The sequence below is a fragment of the Lasioglossum baleicum genome, chromosome 13 (genome assembly GCF_051020765.1).
Source record: "Lasioglossum baleicum chromosome 13, iyLasBale1, whole genome shotgun sequence".
In the NCBI taxonomy this organism is placed as follows: domain Eukaryota; kingdom Metazoa; phylum Arthropoda; class Insecta; order Hymenoptera; family Halictidae; genus Lasioglossum; species Lasioglossum baleicum.
Window position 1 is genome coordinate 932,924 of NC_134941.1, and position 14,180 is coordinate 947,103.

The following is a 14,180-nucleotide window of genomic DNA, read 5'->3' on the forward strand; positions in this document are numbered from 1 at the left end:
TGTACATACTATCTCCTCGCCGATGTCGATGAGCTTCATTTCAAAGGAAAAAGATATTTAAAACATCGAATTTATAACATATTTCAAAGTCATCGAAATCGGTGAAGACCCACATCATCGGCAACTTTACCCGAACGATAGAAGAAGCACAAACTTATTGAATTAAAAACTCACTTATTCAGCCGTAAATCCATTTGACTACCACATACAACCACCACACTTTTACATAATCTTCGAATCGGTGTTTTCGAGAATCATATGATTCTCGAAAAATCAATGCCATATGATTCTCGAAAAATCAATATCTCCTTGGGAACGATTTCATTTGTTTTAAACGACGCCTTCATCGAATACATTGTATGCTGGAAGAGCACAGTTTCGCGCGGCATCGCGAAGAGCATCGAACTCTTTCCGCGTCGGAGTAAGTAATTTCGTTCGATATCGATACGAGTTATAAAAGTGTGCTACGAGTTCAACAATTATGTAAAAGTGTGATGGTTATATGTGGTAGTCAAATGGATTTACGGCTGAATAAGTGAGTTTTTAATTCAATAAGTTTGTGCTTCTTCTATCGTTCGGGTAGAGTTGCCGATGATGTGGGTCCTCACCGATTTCGATGACTTTGAAATATGTTATAAATTCGATGTTTTAAATATCTTTTTCCTTTGAAATAAAGCTCATCGAAATCGGCGAGGAGATAGTATGTACATCGATCGATTTACAATTACAAATTTTTACAATAATATCGTAAACTAAAGCCGACCGACGAAAACCGTCAAGGGAAATGTTGTTCAGAATCATGGTCTTGACTACATATCCAAAGCTTATCGAAATCGGACAGGAAATAGTACATCGATCGATTTACGATTACAAATTTTTGCAATAATATCGTAAACTAAAGCCGATCGTCAGAAACTGTAAAGGGAAATGTTGTTCAGAATCATGGTATTGACAACATATCCAAAGATTATCGAAATCGGATAGGAAATAGTACATCGATCGATTTACAATTACAAATTTTTACAATAATATCGTAAACTAAAGCCGATCGACAGAAACTGTAAAGGGAAATGTTGTTCAGAATCATGGTATTGACAACATATCCAAAGCTTATCGAAATTGGCGAGGATTCACATCATCGAGAAACTTTTGTTCGTTACGACATCGCGGCGTGCCACCGACACTCGGCTGCCGGCGCGCCGGGCTGCACGCGTCTAGCTCGCGCTCTGATTGGTCCGTGTTTTTCGTTAATAACTCGTTAACGAAGCCGCGGACGACATTTTTTCAAAGGAAAATGTCGCTTGAAATGATCCCAGGAACCTCCCATTTTCGGCTCCGGACCTAATTTTGAGACACCCTGTATAAATTGATTTCCATTTATTATTCCCAACTTACTATGTCGCATGTTGTGGAAATACTTTCGCACTGACGATAAGTTGATATCGTGTGCGACATGTGCAACGTGTATGTGACATTAAATGTTACAGTTGTTCTTGACATGTGACACTTACAAATGATTATACAGATAAACACACTGATTCGGCAACTATCAAAACTTCAGTATAAAAGAGTTGTAATAATATCTTCGTAATTTGGGACTTCCTTTACTTGATATTGTTACATTTAAATAAATGTGTGATGAGTAGACAGCGGATCTCTATGCATTTATAGAAAAATTGAGTAGATGAAATTCAAAATTGTTGAAAAATTTTCAAAATTGAAGATGTTCATATACGATCTCTTCTACTGCAATTTTTTAAATTTAAAAAGAATCGATTTTCAACAAAAAAATCAAGGTTGCTGTCATATCTTTTAATGGAACTGGGTATTTTTAATCTCATAACATTGTAGGCGACGTTGAAACGAATTCAACTACCTGTTATACGGTGATTTTCAGATGACCTTCAATGAAAATATCGCCATGAATCAATTGCCAGAATATTTGAAATATTTCGACGGTACGTAATAGCAACGCCTCCCGATTACAGGTAAACAAATGAACGTAAACATTGCTTCAGAACTTAACTCACATAAAACCAAATTTAGTCCAGTCAACGAAAAGTTGTAGAGAGAAATGGAAGGAACACAATTTTTAACTTAGGGTCTTTGTTTAGACTAGTTAGGAGATAAACATTTAGGAGTTGGTGTTTTTGCTTCAATTTCAATTTCAACACTTCAATTTCAACTCTTCCATTTCAACATCAATTTCAACTTCAATTTCAACTTCACTTTTTCAGTTTCCACTTCCATTTTCCAATTTCAACCTCAATTTTCCGATTTTATCTTCAATTTCACAACTTCATTCTCAACTTCATTTTCAACTTCACATTCAACTTCAATTTTTCATTGTCAATATCAATTTTTCAATTTCAACTTCAATTTTTCAATGTCAACTTCAATTTTTCAAGTTCAACTTCAACTTTCCAATTTCAACCTCAATTTTTCGGTTTTATCTTCAATTTCAAAACTTCATCTTCAACTTCAATTTCAATTTCAACTTTCATTTTTCCATTTCAACTTCAATTTTCCAATTTCAACCTCAATTTTTCGATTTTATCTTCAATTTCAAAACTTCATTTTCAACTTCAAGTTTTCAATTTCCACTTTAATTTTCGAGTTTCAACATCAATTTCTCAATTTCAACATCAAGTTTTCAATTTCAACTTCAATTTTTCAGTTTCAACATGAATTTCTCAAGTTCAACTTCAAGTTTTCAATTTCAACTACAAATGCGCGTAGAAGGTCCTCCTTTTCGGTATTCCGCTTATATCTCGGAAATTATGCGTCCTAGCGATAAGACCATATACAAAATTAAAGCTGAAACTAAAACGTGCCATAAGATTGCTTGCATTCAATTTTTCGGTATCTCGCATAGTTTCCGAGATATCCTCGCTCAAAGTTCATTAATTGTGCTGGAGAGTTAGCTAGTCAAATAAGGCAAAAAACGTGAGACAAACATTTCTTTTTCACAATTAGTGAACTTTGAGCGCGGATATCTCGGAAACTATGCGAGGTAGCGAAAAACTGAATAAAATCAATCTTGTGGCACGTTTTGTCAGCTTTAATTTTGTATAGAATGGTCTTATCGCTAGGACGCATAGTTTCCGAGATATAAGCGGAAAACCGAAAAAGGGGACCTTCTACGTGCCCCCCTGCACCCCGCTCACCTTCTAGGAGTGGGGACTTTTAGTATGTTTACTTCCTAACTAGTCCAAACAAAGCCCCAAAGTTAAAAATTGTGTTCCTTCCATTTCCCTCTACACTCCCCTCACGAGCATTCATTGACTGGACTAATTTATACGGAGCCACATTGAAAACACAAATGTTAAACGTGTACATGTAATGAAATATTAAGATATTAATATTAATATAATAAAAATAATAATAATAATATTATTTAATATTAAATATTTCAAATATGTTCTGGCAATTGATTCATGACGATATTATCTTTCAAGGTCATCTAAAAGTCATTGTATAGCAGGTCGTTGAATTCGTTTCGACGTCGCCTACAATATTATGAAGTTAAAAATACCCAGTCCCATTAAAAGATATGACAGCAACCTTGATTTTTTGTTGGAAATCGATTTTTAAAAAATTTATAATATCGCAATTTCTTGTTGGTTAAATACCGATTAACTTTGGTATGAAATTTTTCATACAGAATTTGAACTAGTAATGGAAAAATCATGCGATCAGAATGAGTTAGGAAGAGGGGCGGGGCGGAGAGAGGGGCGCATACGAAAATCCAGAAGTAATCTTTCAAAATTGAAAGCTCACCCTATATAGAGTGACACTCTGTTTTGTGTTTCTCTCTCATCCCCACATCGTTTTGACAAACAAAAAATAAACAGATGCCGCCAACATATGTCAAGGTGAAATTCATCCGAGATGGCTCAAAGCTACATTTACCCTAAGTTTCACCATTCTCTCTACCGCTTGTGTATGACCAGGAAATCGTAGAAACTGACGTTCAATGTGGTCTTACGATGTTATGTTGAGTAATTCGTCCTCTATAATATTTTTCAGTACAGGTGGTTCAAAAATTTCACAATTGTGCCATGAAATTAAATCAACGTAGTCATTTCTGTCAAAGTTGATTTTTTTAATCTTACATTTTCTAATCCCCTCTGTACAAAGGGATCTTACTTTCAAAATTGTACTAATTGTAAGCCCCAATTCTTAAATATTTTTTCGTTTATCTGTAAGAAGTCCCAAGAGAAGACTTTCAGGAACAACAAAATAGCCATTTCTTCAACACTAGGTTTACAGAGCTCTAAAAATAACTATTTCATATTATTTTATAGACATAACAAGAATGTGTCTATCCAAATTTTTGGCCATTTTTCCAATAATATATACCCAACGAAATAAATTTGGTGAATAATTCCTCAGGGAAGTTTCTGGTAATTATTTACAAAAGCACCACCCTCTCCGATTTTGATAAAATTTATATATGATATAGATATGGACATTTTGAACAACTTTTTCCTTTTCCAATATAGGGGGGTCGCTTTTAGTTTTCGAGATATTTGCAAAAAACTATCGCGAATACTGTATTGAATTTTTGGCATTCGTGGACACTCCGCTGCAAGGTAGACCTGTTTAGGTGCGGCGTTTGTTTACATTTTGACGCTGTAGAGATAAGAGAGAAAACAGGTGGGGCGGAAAGGGCCAGCCTGACACCACACACACCCACCCAGTGCTTAACACGCACCCACTGTTTCTAAATTATACTCTAGATTCTTACGTATTTTCACGTGCTGATTACGAATATGATAGTGAAAATTGGTGCAAATGTTAATTTCTTAACGGAAACCTTCTTTTTAAAAACACTGGGTGCGTGTTAAGCACTGGGTGGGTGTGTGTGGTGTCAGGCTGGCCCTTTCCACCCCCCCTGTTTTCTCTCTGACACCACACACACACACACACCCAGTGTTTTTAAAAAGAAGGTTTCCGTTAAGAAATTAACATTTGCACCAATTTTCAGTATCATATTTGTAATCAGCACGTGAAAATACGTAAGAATCTAGAGTATAATTTAGAAACAGTGGGTGCGTGTTAAGCACTAGGTGGGTGTGTGTGGTGTCAGGCTGGCCCTTTCCGCCCCACCTGTTTTCTCTCTTATCTCTACAGCGTCAAAATGTAAACAAACGCCGCACCTAAACAGGTCTACCTTGCAGCGGAGTGTCCAGGAATGCGAAAAATTCAATACAGTATTCGCGATAGTTTTTTGCAAATATCTCGAAAACTAAAAGCGACCCCCCTATATTGGAAAAGGAAAAAGTTGTTTAGAATGTGTTGCTGCATAACATATATAAATTTCATCAAAATCGGAGAGGGTGGTGCTTTTGTAAATAATTACCAAGTTTCTTTACAATCTCAATAATCGCAAATTAAAAATATTAGAACACCTCATTTTGACGGATCCCGTAAACCTAGTGTTAATTACTGGATTAATAACGCTTAGCAGCTGCTCTGGCAGGTATCGCGACGAATTTAAGACTAGAACTAACTAACAAACTCATGAAAATGAGTTTTTAAGAGCTTATAGTGAAAGCATAATAGAATAAGTTCTCGCTGTTTTTTTCATTAACTTAATTCTTTATTTTTAAAAAATTAGTAAAAAACATATCATTGAAAGTATTGTCCATCGCTAGCCACTACTTTTTCCCATCTTTCTGGCAGCATACGAGAATTCCACGTGAGGAAAACGACACGTATTTTGAGGCTATCCAAGAGTCGACCCATTTTTTGGCATCTTCGTAAGAATGAAAGTGCTGCTAATTGTCAGCCAGGCCATGTGTCATTGATCGGAACAGATGATAGTCGGAAAGGGCAATGTCTGGTGAATACAGTGGGTGGGGTAGGACTTCCCATTTAAGTGTTTCCAAGTATGTTTTCACCGGTTTTGCAACATGTGGCCGAGCGTTGTCATGCTGCAAAATCACTTTATCGTGTCTCTGCTCGTATTGCGGCTGTTTTTCCTTCAATGCTCGGCTCAAACGCATCAATTGTAGTCGATAGCGATCTCTCGTGATGGTTTCGTCCGGTTTGAGAAGCTCATGATGGTAGCACATGAGGCTTACCCTATGATTTTTTACGTTTAGAGTTATCGTAATGTATACATTTTTCATCGCCAGTTACGATGCGATGCAAAAAACCTTTTCTTTCCTGCTGTTGAAGCAGTTGCTCACACGTGCAAAGACGCTATTCGACGTCTCTCGGTTTCGACTCGTACGGCACCCAATGACCTTGCTTTTGAATCATTCCTAACGCTTTCAAACGTTTTGAAACTATTGTGTGATCAACTCCTAATGATTCTTCCAGTTCAGCTAGCGTCTGACATGAGTTTTCATTAAATAATACCTCTAATTTTTCGTCTTGCAACTTCTGGAGTGCGCCAGAGCGTTCTTTAAACGCCTAAACCAATCTCTGCATGTTGTTTCTATATTTTATTTCACGATAAAGATTCTTGAAATACAAATATTTTATTTCGTGGTTTAGATTGCCAAATGAAAATATTTCACTTTTCAAATTGTACATCCTATTTAGAATACTATTTTTTAGACCAGATAAAATCTAAAATATGAAATAGTATTTGAAATATTTATTTCGCCAAATATTGCCCACCTCTGTTCAACAGAAAGTTGAAGCGCGCTTCAAAGTGGGGAATCTTTACCTCAATAATATTCCTCGATCCGCGAAATCATCCGACTTTGAAGAAGATTAATTAACCGCTTTAATCCTAGAAGATTCTCGGCAAACTACCAGCAAATTACCTTAATCCTCGGACAATGAACTCCTTGAGCAACTATACAATCCATTATGCTTAGAAGTATTTCGAAGAAACTTCGATCTGCAGCCGCCCCGGGTACAAATCTACTGGATTACATACCAAATACACACACATCATAATTTATAGGAGAAAAAGGCACAAATTTTTATTCGTCGTTTTGATTCGTTGATTTTAATTCGTCATTAAAACAATGGACACATTACTAAATCTGTTTATTTTTAACAAATTACTAACCATTCCACTCAATTCTAGAAGCATATATTAAATAATCCGCTAAATTTGTCTGTCCTTTTTGGAAAGACCGCTTCACAGTGTTCGGTGTATTAACAAGTGAATACTAAAATTCTGAAAATTACTGCCCAGAATTTTCACGAATTATGTCTCGGAATATAATGAAGCGCACTGATGAATATGACTCAACAAATCGAAGCCTAACATAGACATGTTTGAAAAGTATACCATACACTACCGACCAAAAGTTTGGAATCACTTGCTGATTTTTGTAAAAATCGAATATATTGATAAATTTTGAAATGATGCACCGTTATAATGTCAAATATTAAATAGTTGAATAATATTTGTAAACAGATTTCAGCATTTTCTTATGTCCAAAATGCTCTTTTATAGTTTATACACCTCGTGTAAAACAATGTTCGGAATGCACTTTTCTAAAGGGACATCTTTGGCAACTTCTACAAGAAGCATGGAAAAATATCAAATTGAAAACATTCGAGAAACTAATTGCCAGGATGTCCCGAATATGTCAGGTTGTTATTAATAATGAAGGCAGTTTTTTAATGAAAGAGCAATTTGAAGAAAAATACGCATTCCTTGATAAGAAAAAATAATACAAAATATACAACATATTGTTTTTTGACAATTTCATCTTCCTCGGTTGTTCTAAAGGCATTCAGTTCTTCTTATAAACCTCCTGTTTCTCCAAATTTACGCCGTGATTCAAAAGGTTTGGCCGATAGTGTACAGTGTACATACATACATTAAGAAGTTTCTCATACATTAACAGCAGGCGCGACTACATTGAATAGAATTTGTTTTTTTCTTTTTCTACCTTGGAACAAAGTCTTCTCGCCTTGAAAAAATGTTGTTCCTCTATTTTTGCGTATGTTTCGCGGCCGTATTCAAAATATATCGCAAGTGATCTTGTTCTTTTAGAATATACGAGAATTTTCGTTCCGGACTCGTGGGTGCATGACATCCCATTTTTATCGCGGGATTTTTAGGGATTGCTTTGGAGTACAGTGCCGAGGATCAAGGGAACGCATGCTGTATCCCAGGAGGACCACATACGCATGATCGACCGTGATCGACCGTGCATGGGTTGGATTTTTCTTCTATAAAAGCCTCCAGCTCGTGCAGTTCCAATCCCCCTAGAGGCTTGACCAAATATGTATGCGGCATTATCGAGACTATTCTCGTGAAAATAGGGCTAAATATGATACTAGTCAGGGGTCATTTCATGCCAAATCGATCCGGTTTTGCAGGCACCATCGTCAATTTTGTTGTAAATGAAATATGTTATGATCCATGTGAAATTAGGGGAGGTTTAAGTCATCATTTCGCCGATTCCGAATTTTTTTTAGAAATGACAGGCCTACAATTTGCAATTTTTACCCATTTTGGCGAAAACGGGCCTCGCTTACGAATTTTTATCTCAGGAGCTGTTCGTCCGATTGAACTACATTTTTTTTGTTTTATGCGGAAAGGATTGGGCTATTACAAAATAATATTTTCCACCTCGATTATCAACTTTATAATGTCGAAATATTTAAACAAACTCTTTTTTCACGTTTTCTTCAATGAGGGGCCAGAGTGATTTTCATAATAAGGGTTACACCTTATTTATTATCATATGATGCACGCCTTAAAACCATGTACATCCTATTTAGTTATTTTTTCTTACTTGTACAAGTTAAAATTAACACCTTGTATACAGGGTGAGTCCGAAGAAACAGAACACTTAAATATTTCCGTTACTTTTCGTTGTACAAAAAAACTTCTTAGGACGAAGTGACACTGTTTGAAGGGCCACATGATACGGTGTAACGGAAAAAATTTTAGATATTTTTTTAAATAGAATGAGGTATTTTTTAATACATCAATCGATGCAACTGGACATTCTTTATAAAAAAGTACTAACTCATGTATGTCGAAAAGTTAGTAGTTCAGAAGATATTTCAATTTAAATAACTCTAAAACACCATTACTGTCGTACTAAGACGATACACAAGTAGGTAAACGCTAACATCAACTTTAATTTCAACTTCAATTTCATCTCTTCCATTTTAACTTCAATTTTTCAATTTCAATTCGTTAATTTCAACTCTTTAATTTCAACATCAAATTTTCCATTACAACTTTAATTTTAACTCTCCCATTTCAACTCTTCCATTTCAACTTCAATTTCTACTCGTCTATTTCAACTTCAATTTTTCAATTTCACTTCGTTAATTTCAACTCTTTAATTTCAACGTCAATTTTTCAATTTCAACTTCAATTTCAAAATCAACCCTTCAACTTCAATTTTTCAATTTCAGTTTTTCAAATTCAATATCAACTCTTCAACTTCAACTTTCACTCAACAATTTTCAATTTCAACGTCACTTTTCCAATTTCAACTTCAATTTTCCAATTTCAATTCGTTAATTTCAAATCTTAAATTTCATTTTCAACGTCAATTTTTCCATTTCAACTTTAATTTCAACTTCAATTTTAACTCTCCCATGTCAACTTCAATTTCAACTCTTCCATTTCAACTTCGATTTCAACTCTTCCATTTCAACTTCAATTTCTACTCTTCCATTTCACTCTTCCATTTCAACTTCAATTTTTCAATTTCACTTCGTTAATTTCAACTCTTCAATTTCAATGTCAATTTTTCAGTTTCAACTTCAATTTCAATATCAACCCTTTAACTTCAATTGCACTTGAATTTTTCAATTTCAACTTTTCAATTTCAATTTTTTAATTTCAATATCAACCCTTCAAGTTCAACTCTTCAATTTCAATTCGTTAATTTCAAATCATCAATTTCATTATCAACGTTAATTTACACTAGCAAGTAAATGGTAACGTCTTATTGTTAGTGCGACAGTAATGGTGTTTTAAAGTTATTGTATTTAAATTGAAATATCTCCTGTACTACTAACTTTTGTATAATGAATGTTCAGCTGCATCGATTGATGTATTAAACTAGAGGGTTATTGTTGCTCGCTCGCTTCGCTCGCTCGCGAGTAGGGTTGTTTTTGCTCGCTCGCTTTGCGACCTCGCGGATAGGACTGCTCTTGCGAAAGGGTTAGTGGTACGCATGGCTAGTAGTACCTATAGCTATTAATGTTTTTTTTTGATTTGGTGTGTGACTCTCCACGAGCCACACAAAGAACTTCCCGATTCGTTAGTTGCAGTATATTATTATCATTATTAAGTGTACGTTTTAAGAAGATTATACGTTTTCAGGGAAATTCAATAGTTTTCTACTTATCAAAATGTTTGCTATATGGCGTCGCATTAAACGAACATCGTAGGCTCGTTGCTCGCTTGGTTCCTTGTTATAGCATACTAATGTTGCAAAATAAATTGTCTTAATTAGTTTTTCGCAAACGATACACCTCCTCATTATCCGGGTTTGCAGTATTGATCTTGGTTTTCTTCGATACTGTTAATTTAAATTGTCCCAAAATATATAAACCGCGCTCAATTTTGAAACTCTGCTCAGTGCTACATACAACATTTGTAAAGTTCGCCTTTCTGATTTTTTAAAATCCAAACATACTTTCTCGTATGTTTGTCCCTGACTTTTATGAATCGTAATCGCTTCAGCAGGAACCACTGCAAATTGACTACGTGTGATTTGATATTTTTCCTCACTCGACATATTTACTTGATTCGATATTTTTATTATTGGTGTAAAATTTTGATCAATATTTGCATTTTTCATATAATCACGATAACGAGTTCTTACTTTCACTCCTACTCTGGCCAATTGAAAATTTAACCACAATATAGACGAAAGTTTAGTATTTTCTTGAAAAGTAATAAATTTTAATATTCCGCATGTGTGTGCTCCATTAACCAATCCGTTTTCAACATCAATGTTATTAATAATTATCATATAGTTTATATTAATTTTCAATTTAATCTCAGTTAATAATTCGTTTTGAACTGATTGTTTTTTTAAAGATTGTAATATAAATTTTTTTTTGTACTTTCATCGATATTCTTTGAAAATGTATTCTCGGGAGTAGAGATGATTAACTCACTCTTGCATTGGGATAATTTTCGATTATTGTAAGCGGAAACATCATCGTAAGGTACAAAAAAAAATTTTTTTTAAATCGAAAAAAATTTTTTTTTGTGTAATTACGTTTGTTTCTTCGGTGGAAACTTTCCGTTCTCTCGTATAAATTGCATTGTTGAATTTCTTTCGAAAAAAACTAAAAAAACTAAAAAACTACTTGACCAAAATGGACCAAAATCTAATCAGCTCTAAGTTACAGCGGAGCACATCGATTGCATCATTCATCATCCTGATCGCGTTGTTACGTTTTCTGAAAACGTTAACGAAAAATTTGATACCATAGAAACAGACATACGCGCGCGCGCGCACACACACACACACACACACACACACACACACACACACACACACACGAACATTTTGCTGAAAATAGTCTAAAATGACTGCAATGACCATGAAACGTGAAGATCTGCTAAAAAATCGATTTTCGATTTTCGGGGTCATTACAATATCTTCCCTATAAAATCGGGAAGTTAAAAATACCTCATTCCATTTAAAAAAATATCAATGACCTTGAAATCTTGTAAAAAAATGACCTCGAAAATTTTTTCCCTTACACCGTTACATGTGGCCGTTCAAACAGTGTAACTTTGTCCTAAGAAGTTTTTTTGTACTGTTACTTGTTCTGTTTCTTCGGACTCACCCTGTATTTACTTATTTAAAGTTTAAAGTGTGATCATAACTGTCTATGATATAGGTAAATATGATTGAAATTCTGTGGAGTTTGGTATTTTCTTAACTAGGGAAATTTCACAGATGAAAGTTTCGTACAAGTGGAACTAAAAATGAAGAAATTATAAATATATGAAACTAACAACGCAACGTATTCTTCAGTGATCACTTTGGGAATCGTGGAAACGAATGCGGCACTATTTTATAACTCAAAATAATTACTATCGACATACATATATACTATTCGCAACAATAATTACTAAATATGGACAGTTAATTGTGAATTGCTGTCATAAAATGCATAAACAGTTTCATACCCCTACTTCTAGGAATAGAAAACATCGTATGAATATTTTATAATGCATTGTCCACTGACTAAAGCGTGAAATGAGAATTTCAGGGTACATTGTATACGTATACATAATATCTATCTTATATTAGACCAAGATATTCTGTTAAATTATGAATTTACATTTACAACTTGAATTTATATTTACAAGGATGCATTCTACAATATTATCCAACAAATATTTCTTTAAATTATCAAACTATATTTACAATCAGTTCAAATTACTTTTGAAGTATTAAAAAAAATACTTCTCTAAACAGCTGCAGTGTTGAAGGTTCCGGTTTTGTCACGATTTTATTTATTATTTTTACTTTCCTCACAAATTTTGAAAAAATACTGAGAGAATTCATACGTCATCTCAGAAAGAAATTGCAAGTGTAACTATGTAGATAAGAAAATTATTACGCGATCATAATAGTATTAAACGTATACAGGGTGTCCCACCCGATTTCGACATCTTGATTTTCTCGCTATTGTTACTCGTAGCAAAAAATGTTTCAGCAGAGACTTGAATGGTATCGAGTGGAGCATATTTTGATGTTATTAGTTTTTTCGTGAGTGGACGCGTAGAGGTCATATAAAGGTCAACTTAATTTTTTTAAATGGAATGATGTATTTTTAAATACATCAATCGATGCAGCTGGACATTCGTTATAAAAAAGTACTAACCTATGTATGTCGAAAAGTTAGTAGTTCAGGAGATATTTCAATTTAAATAACTCGAAAACACCATTACTGTCGTACTAAGACGTTAGCGTTTACTTAATTGCGAATTCGATAAAGTTTGCTACATTACGCTGTCGAGGAATGTCAGCCCCCAAATTGCGACTCTGTACACTAGCCAACGAATTCGATGGGAATCAGTTCGGATCAGTTTGTATCTCAAACTTATTTTTCAACGCAGAATTCTGTTCGTAACTGTCTTATTTTTTATTGTTTATTTATGAAACCTCCACTGGCACACGGGCGGCTCTTTTCCGGTTAAAATGATATCCCACACAATGCAGTTTGAACTATAATTGTTTGCCTAATCCACGATATAGTGGAGCCTCGACTATCCGAACCAGATCAGATACGACGTCTTCGAGACGATTTTAGAACGTGTTCCAGTGGGAGTTTTGCAATGTTCGAGGGCTTGAATGAAAGGTGAAGAATGGCGCTGTGTGATAGAGGTGATCACGTTTAAAAAGTCAACAGAACCAGTTTACTTACTTGTGTAACGTCTTAGCACGACACAGTAATGGTATTTTCGAGTTATTTAAATTGAAATATCTCCTGAACTACTAACTTTTCGACATACATAGATTAGTACTTTTTTATAACGAATGTCCAGCTGCATCGATTGATATATTAAAAAATACATCATTCCATTTAAAAAAATTGAGTTGACCTTTATATGACCTTTATATGACCTTTACGCGTCCACTCACGAAAAAACTAATAACATCAAAATATGCTCCACTCGATACCATTCAAGCCTCTGCTGAAACATTTTTTGCTACGAGTAACAATAGACATCCTGTATAATAGTATTGAGTTGAAAAAGACCACAAGAATATACAGCAAAGTTAACTGTAACGCGTGTTAAATATTTCCATCAATTTGAATACATAGAAGTTTTCATTTTACTCTTGATAAGAAGATTCGTGCATATTAAATACTAATATTACAAAAGTTTACATGTTATACGGTCTAGTCCTACTATTATAATAAACTTTGTTATTATTATAATATGATATGATATAACACAACATGAAATTGTTACTTCGTTGATTTATTGTTTATTTAGGAAATACTAGGTATTGATTGAGAAAGCTATTGTTTTATAAAAATTACAAGACTGAATTTATTTAGTTTTTCACAATTTTTAAAATAATACGTGCTCGAGTAAAGAAATTTATTAAATAATTTCTGATGGAAGCACACATCTTTATAATTTTTAATGGAAGCACACATCTTTATAATTTTTTATGAAAGCACACATCTTTATAATTTCAATAATTAACACTTTACCTACCGGAAGCCTATTAATAGGATTTTCAATG

At 34.2% G+C, this 14,180-nt stretch overlaps 1 protein-coding gene across 4 annotated transcripts in view; it reads left to right on the forward strand.

Annotated features, from left to right (window-relative positions):
- Nucleotides 1-14,180, forward strand: part of Nplp1 (Neuropeptide-like precursor 1) — a 95,796-nt gene that overhangs the window by 59,905 nt on the left and 21,711 nt on the right. The window lies entirely within an intron of this gene.